This window comes from Drosophila innubila (assembly GCF_004354385.1).
Source record: "Drosophila innubila isolate TH190305 chromosome 3L unlocalized genomic scaffold, UK_Dinn_1.0 0_D_3L, whole genome shotgun sequence".
NCBI lineage: Eukaryota > Metazoa > Arthropoda > Insecta > Diptera > Drosophilidae > Drosophila > Drosophila innubila.
In genome coordinates, this window is record NW_022995376.1 from 3,095,546 (window position 1) to 3,118,602 (window position 23,057).

At 32.3% G+C, this 23,057-nt stretch overlaps 1 protein-coding gene across 1 annotated transcript in view; it reads right to left on the reverse strand.

The window, feature by feature from the left end:
- LOC117788611 overlaps positions 1-22,804 on the reverse strand; it is a 74,123-nt gene extending 51,319 nt beyond the window's left edge. The window contains exons 1-2 of the mRNA XM_034627419.1: positions 22,707-22,804; positions 7,919-7,940 (exon numbers count right to left, since the gene is read on the reverse strand). The gene's annotated coding sequence lies outside the window, so the exon portion shown is untranslated. The remainder of the gene's footprint in view (positions 1-7,918; positions 7,941-22,706) is intronic.
- Positions 22,805-23,057: the final 253 nt, after the last annotated feature.

Consider the following 23,057-nt stretch of genomic DNA (forward strand, 5'->3'; position numbering starts at 1 on the left):
TTTTTGAATACGCTTTTTACTTATATATGTACTATCTTTAATAAATAGTAGTAGCTGTACCAAATATCAGCAACTTAACTCTATAGACTTCAGAGTTCACATAGAACATTCTAATATAATTAAGGTTATATCACGTTTCATAATTCTTAACACGCGTCAATATCGTATTATAATTTCGTCTGTCATCGTATTATAAAATACAGGATGTGCTTATAAAAAATTCTTAACAATTTGAGCTATAAATGTTACTAAATTTTAATTTATAGCTTACGGCTTTAAAATTGCCTAGTAGAAAACTAGTTATACTAGGAATGATATAAAAGTGTATAAATTAATTGGTTGGCTGGGCAAATGATATACATTTGATACGCATTATAGATTTAATAGCCAGGTTTTAACTATGTTTTTTTATAGCAATTTACAGAATCGATTCGCATGTTGTTAACAGAACAAACATTCCAAATTCCAGTTCCATTCTCAATTCCCGCAATTCCTACAGCAATTCTCCTTAAAGCGCAACAAAATCGTGCTCAGACATCTAATCACAAATAGAAAACAATATCTATGCTAATCTTGCTACAAGATCAATGACAATAAAAGGGGGCTAAGTATACAAAAAAAAAAAAGGCCGAAAAACAAGACAAAGACAACAGAAGACAACAAGAACCTGTAAGTTGCACCACCCCAACTACAACAAGACACTAACAAGCAACAATAACAACAACAGTAATGAGCCGTAATGAGCAATGATCGCCACACAATTAGCCAAATTTCGTTTTGTTTTTTAAGCCAAACGATTCGAGCAATTTTTTAAGACAAATTAAAACAAAAAACTTGGCGAATAAACACACGAAATTAAACAAACATTCGAGCCGCTTTTAGCCAATGGCTTTAAAAGCCAAACTGCCGGAAAATTACAAGAAAATCGTGCAACTCTTGAAAAAGCGACTCCCAACCTACTTACCTTTCCCCTCGCTTGCGGCTTGCAGACTTTTCCAACAAATTTAAACGTTACATGCGAGCAGATTTCAACGCGATCATCGATTCAATTGATCACCCACACACACACACAGATATATAAAAAAAAAAATAGTACACTGTGTGGCAGCAACAGTTGCTTGCAGCATGACGCAACGGCAACAACTCCTTGCCCTCAGGTGTTTGTTGCAGCTTTTCACTTTTTCCCGCCAATTGGCAATTGGCCAACGTCCAACATTCAGCAGTCAACAGTCAATAGTCAATAGTCAACGTGCAACAGGCAACAGACAACAGGCAACTTGCAACATGCAACATTCAATGCCGAATGTCGAACACCAAAACTTAGTCATTTAGTGTCATTGTCTGCGCATTTTCCCTCTGATTTTCCACAAAACTGAAAACCGAAAACTGAAAAGCGAAATCCGTTAACGGAAAACTGAAAACTGAAATAACTGCAACTGTCATTTTCGATTGGCGACCTGCTGGGCTTGCCCCGTCTTGCAACAAAACAATTTTCTTGCATTTTGTTTGTATTTTTTTTTTCTATTCTTTTTTATTTTTTTTGACTTGTCGAGCGGCAAAATGTCAATTTGCGTTGTTTACTTTTAAAACTTTAATTTTTGTCTGCGATTTTTATTTTTATATTTTTTTTTCCTTGAAGCTGCATTCGTCGCGCCTTCAATTGCCGCAATTTAGTTGCCCCACTTCCCCCCTGGACACCATTAGCTCCAGCTATTGAGTGTTAATTAAGCGTTTATTCAGCATTTTTCGGTGTCAAAGTTGTCTTTAAAGAGCCGAAAATTAATGCCGTATTTGCCATTGTTATCAATTGAAAACATTTTTTATTTTTTTTTGTATTTATTTCGTTCGTTTCCATTTCCGATTACGATTGCGATATCGATAGTAATGTCAAAGACCAAGTGGCAACTTCATCGATCAATGAGTAACCCCCCTGACAATTTGCCGCATTCTTTTTTTGCCTTTGATATGGATATGAATATGACTGATTGTCGGACAGCGATTGATTAACTGAATCATGAAACCTTTTAATTGGCTTTTAATGAGTCGCATTTATTGTGTGCCAGTCTCTCTAATAACAGCGGAAATACGTATATTCGAAAATAACTGTCGAAAATTTACATATTTGCATTTTATTGGCATTATTCAAGTTTTGAGGTTTGTTTATTGCAAAATTTTTAGCATTAACATACGAAATTGATGACTAACAATTATGATATCCTGTCAGTCGTTTGATTTCCGCTTGAGCTAACCAATTTTATCATTATTTGACCTCTAATTTGATTTATCAACATTTTTCCGTACTTTTACTTCAACACTTTTTTAAAATCTTCAATCTGTCATAACTTTGTCAAAACTTGACCGATTTTCATGCGGAATATCATTTTGAACATTATTTTACCTCTATATTGATTCTGCATCAAAAAATTATTTACTTAAAAAATTCGATTTTTTTCCGTTTCACTGTCTATTTTATATATACTTCCCCTCGACTTGCCCCTTCACACTTACTCGAAAACTTCCAAATCTCATAACTTTGCCAAAACTTGACCGATTTTCATGCGGAATATAATTTTGATCATTATTTGGCCTCTACTTTGATTCTGCATCAAAATATTATTTAGTTAAAAAATTCGATTTTTTTCCCTCACTGTCCATTTTTTCCATACTAACCCCTTGACACTTTTTCAAAAACTTTAACCTCTCATAACTTTGTCAATTCTTAACCGATTTTCATGTGGAATACCATTTTGATCATTATTTGGCCTCGTAATTCATTCTGCATCAAAATATTATTTAGTTAAAAAATTCGATTTTTTTCCCTCACTGTCCATTTTTTCCATACTTACCCCTTGACACTTTTTGCAAAACTTCAATCTACCATAACTTCTTTAAAACTCAACCGATTTTCATGTGGAATACCATTTTGACCATTATTTGGCCTTTAAATTCATTCTGCATCAAAATATTATTTATTTAAAAATTCGATTTTTTGCCCTCACTGTCCGTTTTTTCCATACTTACCCCTTGACACTTTTTCAAAAACTTTAACCTCTCATAACTTTGTCAATTCTTAACCGATTTTCATGTGGAATACCATTTTGATCATTATTTGGCCTCCAAATTCATTCTGCATCAAAATATTATTTAGTTAAAAAATTCGATTTTTTTCCCTCACTGTCCATTTTTTCCATACTTACCCCTTGACACTTTTTCCAAAACTTCATTCTCTTATAACTTTGTCAAAACTTATCCGATTTGAATGCGGAATACCGTTTTGATCACTATTTGGCCTTTTTTTTGATTCTGCATCAAAATATTTCGCACTTAAAAAATTTAATTATTTTCCTCACTGTCCATTTTTTTTCGTACTTGACGCTTAACACTGTTTCAACAAATCTTAACTTTAGCTATTTGTTGTACAAATGTTGAGCCTAACTTTAAAGTCATGGATGTCGCAATGCAGGAAAATGGTAAATGGGAAATGGGAAGTGCAACTGTAAATATTATCATTAGCAAGTCTGGCTGCGTGTTGAAACTAAGCCAAGCTAACGGACGCGACAGACTGATAAGCATCAGCAACAGCAGCCGGCACAATGCTCCTTTCCCCTTTTCCCCTCACTATTCCCTAGTTTCCTTCCCACTCTCTGTTACAGGCTTACAATGTGCCAGTTAAGCAGTCAACTGATGTGTGTGTTTGTTGTGTGTGTGTAAGTGTGTGTGCGTGCTACCTGCTAGCTGCAACACTTTCAAACAACTTTATCACAACTGAATCTCAACGCTGACTGACTGAGCTGACTGACTGAGCTGACTGACTGACTGACGTGGACTTGATTGAAATGCAAGGAGCGCGTCGACATGCCGAGTGGGTGGCAAGCGTAGCCCGGATCCGCCTGGGTGCATGTGGCAAGGTGGCAAGGTGGCTTGTGGCAGGCAGCTCTGCTCTGCTCTGCGCTTGGTGCGTATGTATTAATTAGTGTCAAGTGTTGTCGCTTTGAGTTACGCGCCCGAGGGATTTACCATTGCCGGCGTCATCAACACAAAGCGTTTGCAACACCAGCAACAACAACAACTGGCAACTGGCAACTGGCAACTTGCCACTTGAGTGGCAACTCCAACTGCAGGTCCTGCAGCCTAGAAGTTGCCTCTGCGTAATCGATGATGACACGTTTTGCCTTTTGCCCATGCGCAGAGTTTTTCCCAGTCGTTGCATTTGTTGCTGCCACGCTGTTGCAAATTGCAAGCAACACACACACACACACACACAAGAAAATGACAGGCCAACTGACAGAGGCTCGCTGCACAATTTATAAACACAGAGAGAGGGAGAGAGAGAGAGAGATACTCACACGGGTACTCGCACTCGTATGGTTATTCACTTTGGCCAAACCACTATTTTAGCGCATCCAATTACATTTATATGCTCGTAAACTTAAAACTTGGCAGAACCTGCAACAGTAATTATCAGACAGAGAGGGAGTATCGAAAGGAATAACAACTGAATACCCTATAAAAGATATATATAGCTAGGAGTATTCAAAAAATAAATTCAAATTATTTTATTTTCCTTTTTAAAATTTGCAATGAATTTTAAAAGATTTCTAATTTTAATATGATAAATAGGATTTACCAGAAATTATCGGAGAAATTAGAGGGAGCTCTGAAAGAAATAACTAATACATCAACTAAAGAGTATTCAAAATCAAATATACTTGAAATTCCTTTCTAAAAAATTTCAATGAATTTATTAATTTTAAAACATTTCTAATCTCAATAATATAACTAGGAATTGCCAGAAATTATCAGACACAGAGGAAGAACTGTTAGAAATAACATCTGAATACCCTATGAAAGAAATATATAAGTAATACATCAGCTAAAGAGTATTCAAAATCAAATATAATTGAATTTCCTTTCTAAAAAATTCAAATAAATTTATTAATTTTCAAACATTTCCAATCTCAATATTATAACTAGGAATTGCCAGAAATTATCAGACTGTAAGAAATAACATCTGAATACCATATAAAAGAAATATATAACTAATACATCAGCTAAAGAGTATTCAAAATCCAATTTAAAAAAATTACAAAGAATTTTAAAAGATTGCCAATCTCAATATTATAAATAGGAATTGCAAGAAATTTTCAGACAAAGAGGGAGGACTGTTGAAATAACATCTGAATACCCTATAAAAGAAATACATACTTAATAGGTTTATTAAAGGCTTAGGGCCGAATTTTCAATATCTAGTTAAGAAGCTACAAAATGAAGGTCAAATGAAATGAAAATATCTCTTTGATAAAGCTTAAGAAAAACCGGTCCTTATTAATTCAATTTTCTTCCTTAAATCTTTGAAGAAATTTTAGAAAATTTCCAATATTAAGACTAAGATTAAGAGAGGTATAAAAAATTAGACTTCATTTAATTTACCACATACATTTTTCTTTAAGAATTCTAAAAATTTTCAAATTTTACAACTTTTTATTATTGTTAGTAGTTATTTTAAAAGCTATATGAAAAATACACACTGCTACTAAAGCGTATTTTAAATAAATGAATCATACTTAATTTTTATTTCTTACTTATATGTTTCTAGGTTTTTCAAAAGATTTCCAATCTCAAGATTACAATAAATTCTATGCCGCCTTGAGCAGCAACTGCGATTATAAACAAATCTCTAGGCTACTCAATTAATATACATCTTATCTAAACAAATATAAAATTATACGAATCGCTATCATTTGAATAAAAAATCAATTAATTATCGATGTACAAATTTGAGAAACTTGCCGCCTAAAAGAGACAGTTAATTATTGAATTCTGTCTGCGAGAACATTAATTATAACTCTCAGCTCTCGCAGCTCGCACAGTGTTAAGATTTATGATTTACAAGACAGTTGAAACTATCTTACTTAATCACAATGGAATGTGATTTTAACTAAAAAGATTGAAATCTTTGCTATCTGATTTTTATAGTTATTTTAAGTATGCCATAGTATTTAAATAGTTTCGACACTCAACCACAAAGAAAAAAAATATTTTGTAAACCTAATTTGGAAAAAAAAATTTTTAAGAATTCTTGACGCTTCTCTATTTTTTCGCATAACTTTTATGTTTATTATTCGATTGTATTGAAATTTTCACACAAGATAAAAAGTATTTTAAATTGTAGCTGTACAAAATTTCAGATTTATATCTTGTGTCTTTAATACCTAATTGTGCTTAGTTCTTAAAGTCTCTTACATTGAATATTGAAATAAAGACAGACATTATTAATCCATTTCTGCCTGTTGCATACTTTTACACAAAGTTATAAAACTTTTTTCCACACATGCTCAATGGGTAAAGCTACAGAAACTGGGAAAATATGATATTATATTGGATTGGTGTGAAAATTGTTTGCCTCGAAGGCGCAAGGCAGCAAATGTGGTTGCATTACTTATGTTATGAGTGTGGAGTGTGGCACCTTCAAAAGGCGCACCAATAACAATAACTGTACACATATGTCTTGTGGCAGCAAATGCAGTTTTCAGTTGTTTTCTAGTTCATGTGCTGGTGGCAAAGTGGCAAGGTGGCAAGGTGGCAAGGCTAGGCTAAGTTAGTGGCAATTAAAATTCCGCTTCTAATACGATATCATAAGCATGAAATTAAAACATGTTTTCTCAATCAGCGCTTAATTATTTCAGATACCAGATACTCTGAAACTGCAGATACAAATGAATCGGAGGCTTGGTCTATACACATTGTTGGTTAATAATCAATTAAGTACGTGTTGTCATTGACCTTCAATCTAAGCCAAAGATCTGTCGGCCTCTATTTTCTTCGACAATCCACGCCCAGGCCTAATAGCTACGGCAATTACCTTATTATAAAGCCGATTAACTTTTATTTTCTTCTATTTATGAAATTATAATTTGATATTTCAACATAGTTGTCAATCAAAGCCACGTTATGTCTCTAATAAGACATACAGCTGCCGTTTTCGGCTTTAACCATTGTATACTTTTAACTACCGACCCTTTAGCATACGACTGTATTTTTTATTTATTTATTTTTTTTGGTCCGTTGTTAACTATTTTTTTTTTTTTTTTTTTTTTTTGATCGTTTCGTCTTTTGTGGCTGCCGTTTGACATGTTGTTTGGTGATGGGTTCCCGAACCCGCTTTTTTACACCACACACATATTTTATTTGAGCTTTTGGCCCCTGGTTGTGTTCGACCCACGCACTTGTCATAATAGATTCATTTATGATTTTATTTCGTGTTTTTTTTCGACTTTATTTCCCTTTTAACCATTTGCAGGTTGATTTTTCTGTTTTTTTGACTGGGCATAAAACGTAAGCTGATTTGCGCTTTGAAAGAGCTTTTAATTTTTGGTTCTACATCAAATGTACAGTGGCACAATTCTATAAAGCACTTGAAAATATAATAATTATAAAACTGAAGGTATGGAAGCTTGAAGCTTTTTTTTATAGAAATCTTTTAAATTGCGTCTACAAAAATGTATTTTTCAAGCGATTGTTTTAAGTTGTAATCTAGGATCTATATGTTAAAACGCTGCCATATAAATTTTGAAACAGCCTTTATTTTAAATTTATTTTATCCCATACGCTTTCTTTTTTTCTCAGAAAAAATGTATAAAAAGTTTCTTGCATAGAATAAATAAAAGTCATGCCCAGTCAAGTATGTATTTAGACCACTGTGCGCATCTGGTATAATTTTAATTGGAACTTAGCAGAGCCTTATCCAGAATATATAAAATTCTGAATAATATTTAAGTAATGTAGAAAATGATATAAAAAAGAATATAAAATATATGTAAACAAATATTCAATATCTTAATAATTTTTTTAATTTCACATACATTCTTCAAAGCGAAGTTCCACTGTAGCATATGCAAATAGCAATTTTTTTACATACCTCATAAATAAATGAACGAGTTCTGTAATGAAAGAGAATTGAGAATGAATTTTAATATCATTTGTGCAAATAAAACGCTTGTAATTAAATTTACTATTTTAAGCGATTTTAATAGTAACATTTTTTGTTGATATTCATTTTAAATTTAGTAGCCGTTGATTGTTCAATTTGAGTTATGCAAATGCACAACTGTACCAAAAATAATTCGAAAAATGCTGCAAATATATTTAAAAAATCAAGCACTCGAAATGTGTTGCATGCTTCAGGGCGTTGAAGCATCATCATCAGCAACACATTCTAATGAACATGTATATAACAAAAAAAATTTGTGAAGTGCATGTCGCGACGATGACGCGACGCTTTTTCCCTTTGCCACAAAACCCAAATGCCACGCCTCCAACTCAAGGGAACGTCTGCAAGACCAATTGGAGAAGGTTGCAGAAGGGGAAGGAGTTGGAGTTGGAGTCCAACTCTGTGTGACCGTCTGTGGCAGTGTCTGTCTAGCCAAAAGATTGCGTTAAATGCAGCTATTGTTGTTGTTGTAGTTGTTGTTGTTGTTCTCCATGTTGTTGTTATTGTTGTTGTTTTTGGAGGCCTACAAGTCTCGCAGGCGCAAGACAATTGAGTCTGAGAGCGTAATTTGCAACTGCCTGAGACTGACGAGCCTGCTCAGGATGCAGCCCCAAATCCGACCTGCCTGCCTCAAGTGCAACAGCGCTTAATGACTACACTGATAAAAAAAAATGTTCTATGATCAAGATTTTTGGTCTCAAAACTAAGAATTTTGTTCTAAAAAATGCGTGGAGGGCATAAAATTCTTAAATTAAGAAAACACAACTTGGTTTTTAAGAACATTTCAAGCAAGACCAAGCACTAAATTAAAAAAAAAAAAAAATTTTGAAATTAAAGTAAAAAAATTCAAAAATTAAAAACGATTTTAAAATTTATAATTTTTTTTTTTTTTAAATTTCAAGTTGTATAGATTTTATTTTGACTTTGTAATTTTATAAATGTTATTTTAGTTTGTTACGAGTAGGATTCGAACCGCCGTCTACTGCTCTTCACAACAGAAGCGGTTTTTCTAACCAGAGATCAACGGAGCCACCATTTGTTTCAAAGGAAAAACTACTTATTTATATTTTCCGAATAATTAAAGATATTTATTCTTGCATTAAGAACTTTGATTTCTTAGCTGAATATTCTAAAAATTAATATTTTAGACTTAAAATGTTTTTATTTGAAGAACAACATATTTAAGATGAATGTACTTGATTTTAGAGTTTGGTCTTTTTTTTTAAGTGTAGAGAGCGAGGGAGAGAGAGAGTGAGAGAGAGAGAGAGTGGGGTATAGGCTGTCTGCCAGTCATGCAGCTACGCCTACTCCCCCTAAAGCTAGGCGACATGTTTGCCTCTGTTGTTGTTCTTGTTTTTTGCCCAGATGCATTTTGCAACCAAAGCTTTGCTGCAGGCAAATGCACCAAAAAAAAAAAAAATAAAGAAAACAACAAAAAAACATGCAGCAACAACATGACGAAAAGTGTGTGTGTGTGTGTGTGTGTTTGCACAGTAGCCAGAGTTGCAGCCTGCAACTAGAGTTGTTGCAGCAGACGAAGTTGCAACCAACGCGACTCAGCGCAGACTTCGTCCTGTGGCATACCCAACAGGCGTTAATAATAATCTTGTTTTTTTTTTTTGCGTTTTACTAAAATGCAACGAGTTTGTTTGTTTTTTTTTTTGTATTATTTTTTTTTTTTTTTGTTGTAAGGGTGAACTGCTGTTTGTATACCCTACAAATTTAAATATAAAAAAGTTGTCTGACTGTGTAGACAATTATCTTATAATTTATATTTAAAATACTTTATTTTTGAATATTTATTTCAAAATTTAAACCTTTGTGTTTTATTTAGCGCCGGTTTTTCAGTCACTCCTTAAATTTTCTTAAAGTGATATTTTACAAATTTGACATTAATTTGTATACATTTTACTTCAAAATAACTCAGATTTCTCAAACCCCTCAATAGACATTGAAAAAGCGGGCCTTTAGAAATTTTTTTGAAATCTGTTGTAACTTTTGTCTTTCAAAATATAATATTTACTAACTTTACTTCAAATTTAAAGAAACAATTTACATAAATAAAATAATGAACTATTTACAATTATACATTTAACAAATTTAAAATTGGTTTATTCTAACGTTTTATTTCTTAATTTTTTCTTGAAAACTTAATATGTTTTTATTGTTATTATATAAAAATATTTCTTTTTATTTATATTTTTTATTTTTAATATTAGTTTATTTGAATAATCTTTTGAATAAATCAAGTAAATAGTTACTGACTTAAAATTTTTTAACCATAATTTTTTTTTCAGATTTGTACTTTAAGATTTAAATTTTGTCAATCAAATCAATTTGTTAAAAAATATTTACTTATAAAAATAACATGTTAATCGCTCTCAGTTATAATAAAATAGAATTATTAAAAAGGCAAGAGTCAGACAAATTAGATTGTAGTCCCGAAATATTAAAAATAAATATACAAATAATGCAAATTTAATTCACAAAAAGCAGAAAATTTTCAGCTTCTGTTTTCTATTCAATATTTCTCACCCATTAACATATCAAAGGATTTCTAGAATTTGTAGGTATAACAAAGATTACCAAGGGTACGCGCTAGTCGATCTTTTTTTTAAGAGAAATGCCTATGCAGTTTTGTGTGTGTGTGTGTTTTTTTTTTTTGTGTACTGTTTGTTTGTTTCAAGTTTTTCCTTTTGGGCCTTGGATTTCAGTATTTATTTCGAAAACTTTTTCATTTTGTGCAGTCAGACGACGTCGTCATAGAGAGTGCATTGACTGAAGTCTGCGAAAAACCAACAAAAAACAGCAAAAAAAAAAAAAAACGACAAAAATGTGAGTGAAAAAAAAAAACATAAAGAGTGTAGACTGAGAATGAGTTGGAGACTGAGATGCAGATGAAGAAGCTGGAGATGGAGATGGAGATTGAGTTGGAGAAACTGCATCCTTTGTTAATATATGGCGACATGCATGCTGCAAGGTGCATGCAGCATGAGGCAAGGCTCAGTAGCTGGCTGCTTTTGTGTGTGTGTCTGATGGGAAACGCTTTAGCGGAAAAGTTTGCCATAATTAACGCTTAGCATTTGGCTGGCTTGCCAGTTAAGCGGTATTAGTTTAGGCCAAGTTGCACTGCGTTTTTTGGCCAGGAAGTGCAGTCACACAGGAAGTGCACGAGAAGTCGTTGCACTTGGCCAAGACCAAAAAGTGGCAAGGGTAACTCATTTTGGCCACCCACCACACGCACTTGAAGCCAACAACAAGTCAACAAGGCACAGTTGAAAGTTGAAAGTCAAACAGTTGTTCTGACGTGCCACACGTTGCATGCCCCTTGTTTTTTGTATTTTTTTTTTTTTGGCCACCTGCCCCGAAATGAAATTCGTTTAAATGACGTAAATCATTAAAATGGCAGCCGCCAACGAAATGGCTAAAGAAAAACATTTGCAAAAATTTCAGCAGCAGTGAAGCTTGAAACAAAAGGCACAACCAGACACACACACACACACACACGCATACACCGGTACACTCAGAAAATAATGTATTCTTTTTAACCCTAAAATGACAAAAATTGAATTTAAATTGTTCTTTAGAGTGATTTGCCATTTATAATAGAAAATACATTTCTAAAATATGTGGCAAATCTTTTCAGAATTGTAATATTATTTTTCTAAAAAAATAGGACCCATAACAACCGAAACACTATTTCTAAATTACAGAAATTTTTTCTTAAAACATGAGATAAATAAATCTATATCTCAAAACTTTTAATTCTATGTTACACTACAATAAATTTTAAAAATACGAAAATAATCGGAAAAAAATGTTTTAATCAGTAAAATCAACCCATTTTTTTTTTCAGAAAAAAAGCACCCTATCCATATTTTAGAAATGATACTACTTAAAAAACATTTTTTTGGGTAATTTTTTCCATACTTAAGAACAAAATTTCTGATTGCTAGACATTTTTCCAACAACTATGGCGATTTGAAATCAAAGGTGTTTTTCTAAAACAAGTGTAATATTTTTCTCTGAGTGTACACACAACCGTGCAAATGAAATACATTTAATAGGAGCATTTCCTCTGTCTTCCTCTTCTTTTGCGCTTGAACAACTTGCCACAACGCGGCGGCAACCAGGACCAGGCCAAAAAGGAGCTTTTGCTGCAGGAAACTTGCCGCGGATTATTTATTTTATTTTCTTTTATTTGTGTTATATTTTTTTTTTTGCACATTTATTTTTTTTAATCCGTTGTCCTCCAATTGGTTTTGTCTTGGTGGTTATTAGTGCGCGGTTGCACGCGAATTTGCTTTAGTTGTTGTTGTTGTTGCCGTTGTTGTGGTTGTTGTTGTTGTTGTTTTGGTTGCAAGCAAAATCCAATTAGCTGCTCAAAAGTTTCGCAAATGTGCGCAGAAATTTAATTAATGTTGACACAAGTTGAGCGCTGAATTCAATTTAAGCGAGAGCGAGCAGGCAAATGTGTGGGAGAGAGAGAGACAGAGAGAGAGAGAGAGAGAGAGAGAGAGACAGCAAGAGAAATCATGGTAGAAGCTTAAGTTCTTTGCTTTCTCTCTTTCTTTGCTCATATTTAGTTTGAATTTTATTTACAAATATTTGCTAATACTAAATTAGTTTGATGTATTATTTTATTTTTAATTTTATTTACTAATTTATTTATTCAAATATTTTTAGTTTTTTATATTTATTTTATTTATTTTTTTTTATTTATTCAATAAAACTATTTAATTATTTTTTTATATTATTTATTTTTTTTAAACTTAATATTATTATTTAAGTTATTATTGACTTTTTCTTCACTTTAATTCCAAAATTTTTAATTTTTTTATATTAATTTTATTTTTTTATTTATATTTATATAAAAAAACTTTTTAATTACTTTTATGTATTATTTATTTTTTTTTAAACTTAATTTTAATAGTTATTTAATTCATATAATATTTCCCAAATATTTTCTTTTAAAAACTGCTTTGACAACTCTTTAGAATGGAATTCTTTTCAGAAAGTCTTTTTAATTTGTCGACCTTCAGTTGTTGAAAAGAAGTTAATAAACCTTTTGGCCTCACCTTTCACCGTCACCTGCCGTCATTTCTTTGTTGCCACACACTCCATTTGCTAACATGCCACATGCCACATGCCACACAAGCGTAGCAGTCAATAACTCAAACTGAACTTGCCACACATTTGCAACATTTCAAATGCCAGAACAACAGACCAGAAATAAAAAAACAACGGAGCATGGCCAGAAAGTGTGGCCAAAAAAAAAGCTGGAGCAGTCTTTCAATTGGACTTGGCTTTTTCCCATTTCCATTTCCATTCCCATTTTGGCCAAACCACTGATTTCTGGTGGTGCAGCTTTTCAAGCGTTAAAACATAAAAATGTCATTAACACTCAACAGATTTCTGTTGCGCCAACGGGCAATGGCCAACACCAGGTAACACCAGCTAACAGACAACAACAATAACAACAACAACCAGAACAACAAATGGCTTAAATGGCCAATAACAAATTGTTGCAAATGCGCGTTGCAAAAATAAAAATAACTGAAAAACTAGTCGGCCGGTGCTACAGTCGAGCATACTCAACTGTCGGAGACCCCGTACTTACTATGTCAAAACTAATAATCGAAAAAATTAAAAAATATTTAGTTAACTTAAATGCATATTTTATCATATTGGTTACAATGTCTCATAAAACATAAAAGATTTTTATACTAAGACTTGATTTTCGCCCGATTGTTCCTATGGGCGCTATATGATATAGTGATCCGATTTGAACCAACTTTGGTCAGGATATATAAAACCAAGTCATATGCTTATTGTATCAGTTTGCTTTAGATATCTCATAAAACAAAAAAGTTTCTCATACTAAAACTTGATTTTTGACCGATTGTTCCTATGGGCGCTATATGATATAGTGGTCCGATTCAAAAAAGAAGCAAACTTGACCTGACTGAAAGATAGAAAAATCTACACACCAAATTTGGTGTCACTAGCTTTTAAATTGTTCTTATAATTTGGATATGAAATTTTTATTTTTCGATTTGTGGGCGATAAAGGGGGCGTGGCCGTGTTTTGAAACAAACTTGATCTGCTTGCAATATAGAGGAAACTGCATACCAAGTTTGGTATCTCTATCTCCTGTAGTCTCTGAGATCTAGACAGACGGACAGACAGACAGACAGACAGACAGACAGACAGACAGACAGACAGACAGACAGAAATTGCTATTTCGACTCGGCTGTTGATGCTGATCAAGAATATATATACTTTATAGGGTATGCCACGTCTCCTTCTGCCTGTTACGCACATATTCGTTAAAACAAACCCAATAGACCCCTGTACTTTTTTTAAGTACGGGGTCTAAAAATACACAACAGCCCAATGGGAATAGTTTCAAACTTATTTTTTCTGTAGTGCTGGTTGTTGTTTGTGTTTGTTGTTGTTTTCCATTTCGCTGTTGTTTTACTGTAGACGAAAATTTATTTGACGCTTAACGCGACTTGCAGACAAGAAAATGACACAGAAACCGAGTTAACTTCCAAACGCGTTTCAACTGAAATTTGCGAGCTCAACTCGAGGCCTCTAAAACAGCTTCATATTTTCCCCCTCCAAACCTCTATTTTCCACCTCTGGGTCGCTCGTTTATTGTCTTGAGGGGGTATCATTTACGCCATAATTTTTCACAGCTGAATATTCTGCTTAATGGTTTTTAATGAGCGGTTGAAACACTGCAAAATAACAACTCGAATTTAACTTCAGCTTCAGTTTGCAACAAAAAAAAAAAAGGTGTTGAGAAATATGCCTGATTTATAGAAATTGCAGTCTGTATTTAACGCTCAAATGCCACTCCCCTCTACCACTGTTGCCACCTAGTTTTTTTGGGGGCGTTGCGTACAACCTACATTGACAGTTCCTAGACTCAAGCTCTGCTCTAATAATCGTTGTTTGACTTGAGATAAGCGCCTAGAACTGGGCCAACTTTATGGGTTCTTCTTTAGTGCTGAGAAAGTGACTTACCAAGTAAGCATACTTTTACAGAGGGAGTAACATTTTCACTTTATTCCAGCAGCATTATAATCAATGTAATTAGACTGTGAAAAAGAGACGAGAGTTGAGAAAATTCTAATTATAGCATATGCTAATTGTTGAGGTTTTCTAAGCAGACTAAACTAGCTGATGGTAAGCAGTATTGTCCGGCTTTGTCCGAGTGTTAATAAAAAATATATTTTAAGATTGAAAGGGGAATAATTCTAAAGTAATGTAAATAATCAAGTTATAGTCAGGAAAAATGTTCCTACATTAAAATTAAATTATAAAATATTGTATTATTAAAATGTTAAAATGATTTATTATTTAGACTTAAGTAAAACAAAAAAATATTTTAAATAATTATTATAATACATGAGGAAAATAATTATTTTATTTATTTAAATCAAGCATTTATTATCAAGTAAAAATTTAAAAAAAAGTTAGGAAAAATGGCTTCAAAATTAATGATTATAATAAAAATAGACAGATGTTGTTGACTGCTTTAAGTTTACAGAAAATAATTTAATTCACCTAACATTTTCACAATGTTAAAATTTTTATTTACCACCGAAGTGTATTACTTTTTTATTAGTTAATAAATTCAACCATTCTCTATTTAAATACAAACGTTTTTTTTATTTCAAAAAACTGTTAACTTTAATATTGTATTTAATTTTTCATTTATATACGAATTTTATGCAAGTTTAATTGCGCTAAGTGCCAAATGAATCTTTAAGTTAAGACTGAGCTACAGACTACATGATAAAGTAGTCGGATAATAGAATTAATTACAAATTCTTAAGCCAGGCAGTTAGCAGTTAGTTGGTCCGCAGACATTCTTTAGCTGTATTCACAGTACAGGTAACGCCCACTTTCTCTCACTTTTGTTGGTAGCAAGTACTTCATACAACAGCGAGTAGAAGCTTTTAAAGTATCTTTTTAATTTGAGTGCAATTTTTTATCGCAATGTTGCTTTTGTTACATGCTGTGCGTTTATCAGATTGAAATCTTTAATTAATGTAATTAATATAAAATAGGCATTTGCTGGCTTTTCTCATCATTAGCCATGACTACGTGTATAATTTGAAAGAGCCACTTCCTTGCCTAATGCATTTTTATCAAATTAACCGTTTAGCTTTGAAATTAATTTTTATTACGACAACTAGCTGATGCAGTTGCAGTTCAAGATACAGATACATATACAAAGATGGAGATGGAGTTGCAGATACAGGTACTCGTAGGATTTGCTATGCTCATAAAAGTGTGTGCTTTAGACGCATTCACAGCGGAAACAACAACAACAAGAGCAACAACAACAACAACAACTTTTGTTAGGCAACATCTAGAACGAGTCAGAATGATAAAAGTGAAGTGCTCGACTTTAAAATGCCCAGTAAATGTATCTTTGCATTCGTTCAATTTAATCATTATAAATGAAATAAATATTAAAAATAAATTTATATATTTTCAAGATTATATTCGGCTTCAAAAATTCGTTGAATAAATTTGAAAATCAATAAATATAAGTATGAAAATAAACAACAATATGAAAATAAACGGCTTCAAAAATTCGTTGAATAAATTTGAAAATCAATCAAATACGTACGAAAATAAACAAATTAAATAAAGAATAGAAAGAAGTAAAATTTTAAAAGTAGAGAAACTTTGTCCTGTTCTATCAGATTCCAAAAAAAAATATAATACCTCTATATTTTTAAACGCAATTAGATAATATTTAAATTGTTTACTTATTTTTCAAAATATTTACAATATTTGCAGACAAACTTTGTGTTTTGAATATTTCCAGACTTGGATTAAATTTGTACCTTTTCAATGAGCTGTTTTACATATTTATTTACGAAGGAAAATCAAACCTGGATTAAATTACAAATTAAATTAGAATTTAAAAAAAATATTATTGCATGTATTTCAATTTATATGCTAAATTTACTGAATCTCAATATATTTTAATTTTAAAAAAAAATTTCTATGTCTACTGGCAAAATTTACTGAATCTTATTATATTTTAATTTAAAATAGAATTTCTCCGTCTACTGGTTTTATTCGATGTTAGTAAAAAAGGTAAATAAAATACATAGATTACAAAAAATTAATATAATAATTAAATAAAAAATTTAATAAAATAAAATAAATAAAAAAGAAAAAGTAGCAACTTCACATAAAATATATAATAAAATAAAATGAATTTAAAAAAAGTAGCAACTTTAAAATAAAAGAATAAATAATAAAATAAAATAAATAAAAAAGAAAAAGTAGCAACTCAAATAAAATAAATGATAAAATAAAATAAATAAAAAAGAAAAAGTAGCCACCTTAAATAAAATAAATAAAATAATTAAAAGAGACATACAATTTGTTTTAAAAAATGCATGCATAAATATATATAGAGATTCTCATAGGTCTATAACTCTTTGTACCATTTGAATACTGGGCTAACTAGGTAAAAAAAAAGCCAACTGACAGAAGGAGGCAAAGTTGCAAGTGAAGCAAATGCTTCGTTTTGGCAATTGAGCGCGAATTCGTTGCCGCCACACAATTCACTTTGTTGCATCCTCTTTTAGCACTTTGTGTGCAACAACAACAACAACGACAACAGCAAAAACAACAGCAACAACATGAACAACATCCTCAACGTGCTTCGCTGTGTTTTACTCAATATTAATGAAGTCATTAAGACGACATCTTCCCCAAGATCGCGCGTAATGCGAGCGAATTATTAACAACACACGAAAACAAGCTCCAGTTCAGTTCAGCTCAGTTCAGTTGAGATCTTGTGGCGTGTCCAAGCACCGCCGCCAAAGGCAACAACAACAACAGCCACAAAAATTAATATACGAGCAAGCAAAAACAAAAAAACAGCAGATATAATAAAAAGTAATAATAAGAAACACAGGCAAAAGCGGCTTTCATAAATTTGCATGTCGCTGCCAACGGGCGGCTGAACGCTGACGTCGCTGTCGACGTCGCTGCCGCTGCCGACGTCAGTTCTGGGGGCGTGACAACAAGTCAATTCGGCTCAAATGTGGCACAGCCAACAGCACACATTTCTTTTTTTTTTGATTTTTTGGCAACCCCAGCAAAAGCAGCAAGAGCAAATATTTGGCATATTAAACGCAGGTTTGATGCCCTTGCCAAAAGTATCTTGAAGATACAAAATGTATCTCAAGGGAAGAATCTAAGCAGCTTGTTCATTTTGAAATGATGCGGCAGTAGTAGCAAATAATTTGATTGCCTTACAAAAGTATCTCACGAATTAAAATTGTATCTTAAATAAAACATCTGTGTGTTTCTAATTGTAATATAGTCGTATATAAATTATTTAATATTTTTATAAGCAGGTAAGTTACATACAAATATTGCGATTACCTTGTCAAAGTATCTTAAAGATATAAAATATATCTGAAGTGAAAAGTCTAATCAATTCGTGGATTTTATAAATTCCTATATATATCTCTTTGATGATACAGGTATCTTAGGCTAAAAATCTGAATCAATTCATAATATCTTATTATTATTTCATAAAGAAAGTTTACTTTTTTTATGCCAAAGTATCTATTATATAAAAGTTGTATCTGAATTTTAAAGTGTTAATCAAATTGACACAACTTATTTGACTGAATTAAAAGTGTTTTGTGGTGAGTTAAAAATGGTGAAATTTTCGTACCAAAGTTTCTTAAAAATACTGTGAATCTTTAGTGAAAAATGTAAATTTAATTGGAATATAATTTTATTTAATATTTTATTAATTATTTTAATAATTTTATTAATTAATCGTCTTTATTGATTCGTCTTTAAAAGTATCTCTTGTAAAAGTAACTCTTAGATACACAATATATATCAAGAGCAAACTATTAAATTTCAAAACATATACTTTGTATATATCCATTATCTCGAGTTATATTTACAATGTCAGCAACACGAAAATTGACTTGCTCAAAGTATCTCAAAGATATACATTGCAACTAAAGCAACAAGAAACTTGTTAAACCTTAATTAAACTACACTAAGCTACTTATAATCTAATAATAACCCGAGTTTTCTCGCTTTTGCTACTGCTACTTAAATTTATTTATAGCATTATCAGCACAATCTTAACAGCTGTAAGTTAAAGATACTTTTACTTGCTTTTCAATTGCTTTCTTCAACTTTGACTGCGCAGTCTGTTGACCCACTCAACACCTTCCTTGTGAGGGTATCAAAATCAGCAGCAGGAGATGGAGGAGAATTTTGTACATCAAAAGTAAACAGTATGGTTGTTGTTGTTGTACTTTACTTTTGCTCGTGCTTGGCAATAAAATTGCAGCAACAGCGCAAAATTTTGAACGCATTAGAAGATTGATGCTGGCAGCTGTTTAAACAGGGCCCCCAAAAACCCGGCTCCCTGGTTCCTCTCACTCTGACCAGAGACTGCGAGACCAAAGTGATTGCAATTTTGTCGTGTTTACTTTGTGCAGATTTTCTTTTTATTGGCGCACAGCAAAAGTTTCTTAGCGACAAACAAACAAAAATAAAAATACAAAATACAAAAAAGAAAAAATCTAAAGCGCAAGAAATGCAAATGTAAACATAGAAAAGAGTTTTACTTTATTCCATCATCATTTTGCTTTTTTTTGTTATGTTTTTGGTGTGGAAAAACTGTATGGAAACTGGGTTAATAAGATCGTCGTCGTCTTGTTGCTGTTGGCCAGTTCATTTGGAGCATTAATAAATAGCTGCTTTTAACGCTCAAACTAAAAGCAGCTCATTTATTATGCATCAAAGATAAACCTAACTGAGATTAATGTCTCACTTCAGAATGTTAGACAGCCGCGTTTGTCCATTTTGTTTGTTTGCCGGCATCAAAAAACAGCAACAACGACGAAGTAGAAATAAAAAGATGCAAAATACTATAAAAAACAGGAAGATAAAGACTTAAAGCAAGTAGAGTCACGCAAAGATCATCTTCCAATCAGGCCAATTATGTCGGCAGCTCATAAAAAACGCATTCGACAATTATTATGCAGAGTCAAGTTGCAAGTACTTGTATCTTGTATCTGATGTTAAGTAAGTAGTTGCCACAAAAGTTGCTGGTTTAATTTGTTGCAGCAAATTGAGCTCCTTTGTTGGCCCTGTTGTGCAGCTGGCAAATTTGCAACACGCAAAGCGAAAGTTGTTGAAATGCATTTAACCTTGGATCTGTTGCTCGTATCCCTAAGATACTTGCATCTTTTTTTGCGACTAATTTGAATTAATTTTGTTGTCAACACATAATCATTATGAGGATGTGAATTGTTAGCGAGCAATGTGAGAAGCACTTAAAAAACAAGTAAGCAAGCTTAAGTCGAGTGTGCTCGACAAAGAGATACTTTTAAAACCTTAGATACCCTGCCTATTAATTTTCTTTTCTTCTCCAATGTAAGGGTATATTAATTGATATTGATATTAATCACACACTGACTGACTGATCTTTGCACAGCCTAAACCATAAGTACTAGGAGGCTGAAATTTTGACACAATGTAGCTGAGACATTTTAACGTCGTTGTGCGAATTTCGAATATATACAACTAAAAATCTATTAGATACCACTAATACTAATAGAGTTCTTCTTCCTTGTAAAACTGTTTCGTAAATTTCTAACAAGTTAATTATACGATATTGTTGAAATATTCAATATAAATATAAAATTCCTCATATATCCTACATATCAAAGATTTTTGTAAAATTTTCGTTTAATTGTTTTTTTTTTTTGTTTAAATACCAAATTTGATGCTTCTAGCTCTTAACATTACTGAGACTAAATTTAACTGTCTTATTTCTGTTGACTTATTAGCTTCAAGAATTTTTTCAAATTCTTTGATAAAGCAATTAAGATGAACAGAGTTGGATTTCTTTGCCAAAGTATCTTAAGGATACAAAATGTATCTCAAGTGCAAAATCGAATCGGATTGTTGATTTTTAAAATTGTTTGAAATGAAGTGAGTAAGTCTGATAAAAGTATCTTGAAGATACAAATTGTATGTTAAATAAATATCTAGTGCTTGTAGTTCCTAATATGTCTGAGATGTATGTATGGATGTATGATTTAGAATAAATATACTTCACTTACTGCCTGTTAGACACTCTTCATACTTCAGATACCCGCTTGGTATAGGGTATAAAAGTCATTAAAGTCTGTCAAACGGTTTTCTCTAGAGAATATGTAACTTTTTAACTAGTTGCATGTATCAAATGAAACTCTCTGAACACGTTCTGCATTCATAAAACTACAATTAACAAATAAATCGTAAAATTCACTCCTCATTTTACTCCACAAAATATATATATATGTATGTATAATATATAGCTTCCTTATTTGCTGTGGCAACTCCCAAGTTGAAAGTCATTTGCTTGTCGGCAATTTAATGCCTGTTTGGTTAACTTCTGCTCGTTTTTCCTTGAATTCGCGTATCAAACTCATTAAAAGTAATGCCTAATAGCAATAAACACATCAACATGCAACATGCTGCATGCAACATGTCACATCCGTATGACGACATCAGAGCAAAAATAAAAAATAAGAACAGAAAAAATTGAAAATAGCGACATTTTATTGAGTTGTCAGCTGCACGAAGCACATGCAAATGCGTTAAATGCCACGCCCCCAAGCCACCTCCGCCTTTGAATTATGGGCCCCCCCATCGTTAAGAGTCTCTAGTCTCATTTCAAGTACACACCCCGAAAAAAAGAATATATAAAAATTTTTAATTCAACTGCACATATGTGTAAGATCTGGCTAAAGGATGAGGTGCTGACTTTCAACGCCCCAGAGAACAGCCTGCCGACTCTTTCTATATCTCTTTCCCCCTCTCCAACTCTTCTTCTTGCCACTCGTAATCTCTACGTTTCTTTGGCAGAAGTCAAAGGCAATTTATACGAGTTTTATTCGACGCCGTTGTTCAAGAAATTTGCAAATATTTATGTTAAACATTTTGTAGGCGTCTCTCTGTGTGTGTGTGTGTGTATGTGTGTGTGTGTTTGGGGGGCGTGGCAGCAGCTCCAACAATATTTTTAGATTCTATATACAAAACGCCCACAAAGCGTTTGCTGCATTTCTCACAGTGTATAACGCTTTGCTAACCCTTTGTCTAAGCGTGTATTTCGCATAATTTGGCAGAAATTAAAAACAAGGGTAATATTCACATGAATTGAAGTGTGAGTGTTTAGAGTACTCGTTGCCATGTAGACTGAATGCATTCGACAGACTCTCGTGCTTGTTCTTATATTATTATGTGCCAGCCAAACAAAAGAAGGGCGTTGAAATTGACACCTCGAGTGTAAAAAACAAATAAAAGCAGCAAAAAATACGAAGAAAAAATAAAAGAATATATAATAAAAAAAAAAGAAAAGAGTATAATAATAAACCCTTTTTCGACTACAGGCGAACGAGCAAAGGAACATATTAAAAACTGGGTCTGTTTAATGCCGCCTGCTGGCAATGCACTCCAGCTAGAGATGACAGTACAGTGGGAACACTGAGCGCACCGGAAGGAAGATACAACTACTATAAAAGTTGTGAAAATGTGACTAAATTTGTGAGCAAATGCTTTAAAAGCATATATAAGAAATATTCAAAACATTAATCATAGATGGATAAAAAAAATATAATTAATAATGTGTTTAAAAGTTAGTTACCTATAATAGTTTATGTTATGTTATTCCACTGGTCAACTCTTAGCATCTATCATCTCTAATCCTTATAAATGTATTTGCTTCCAAGCAGCTTAAGGATCGTGGAAACTGCCAACACAAGCTAAAATTAAATAAATATATAAAAGAAAAATTTAAGAAAATTTTAAATTTTGAGCAGCAGTTAGATTATAAGCATAGCTTATATATATTTACCTATGTAAATATAAATGGTTAATTACTAAGTAGAGCATTAATTTTTTTAAATAACTTCGATGATTGTTATTCAATCAGTACAGATTTTATTGGCGGAAAAAATGCTTATATTAAAATGTCTATTTTAAATAATAGCAAAGA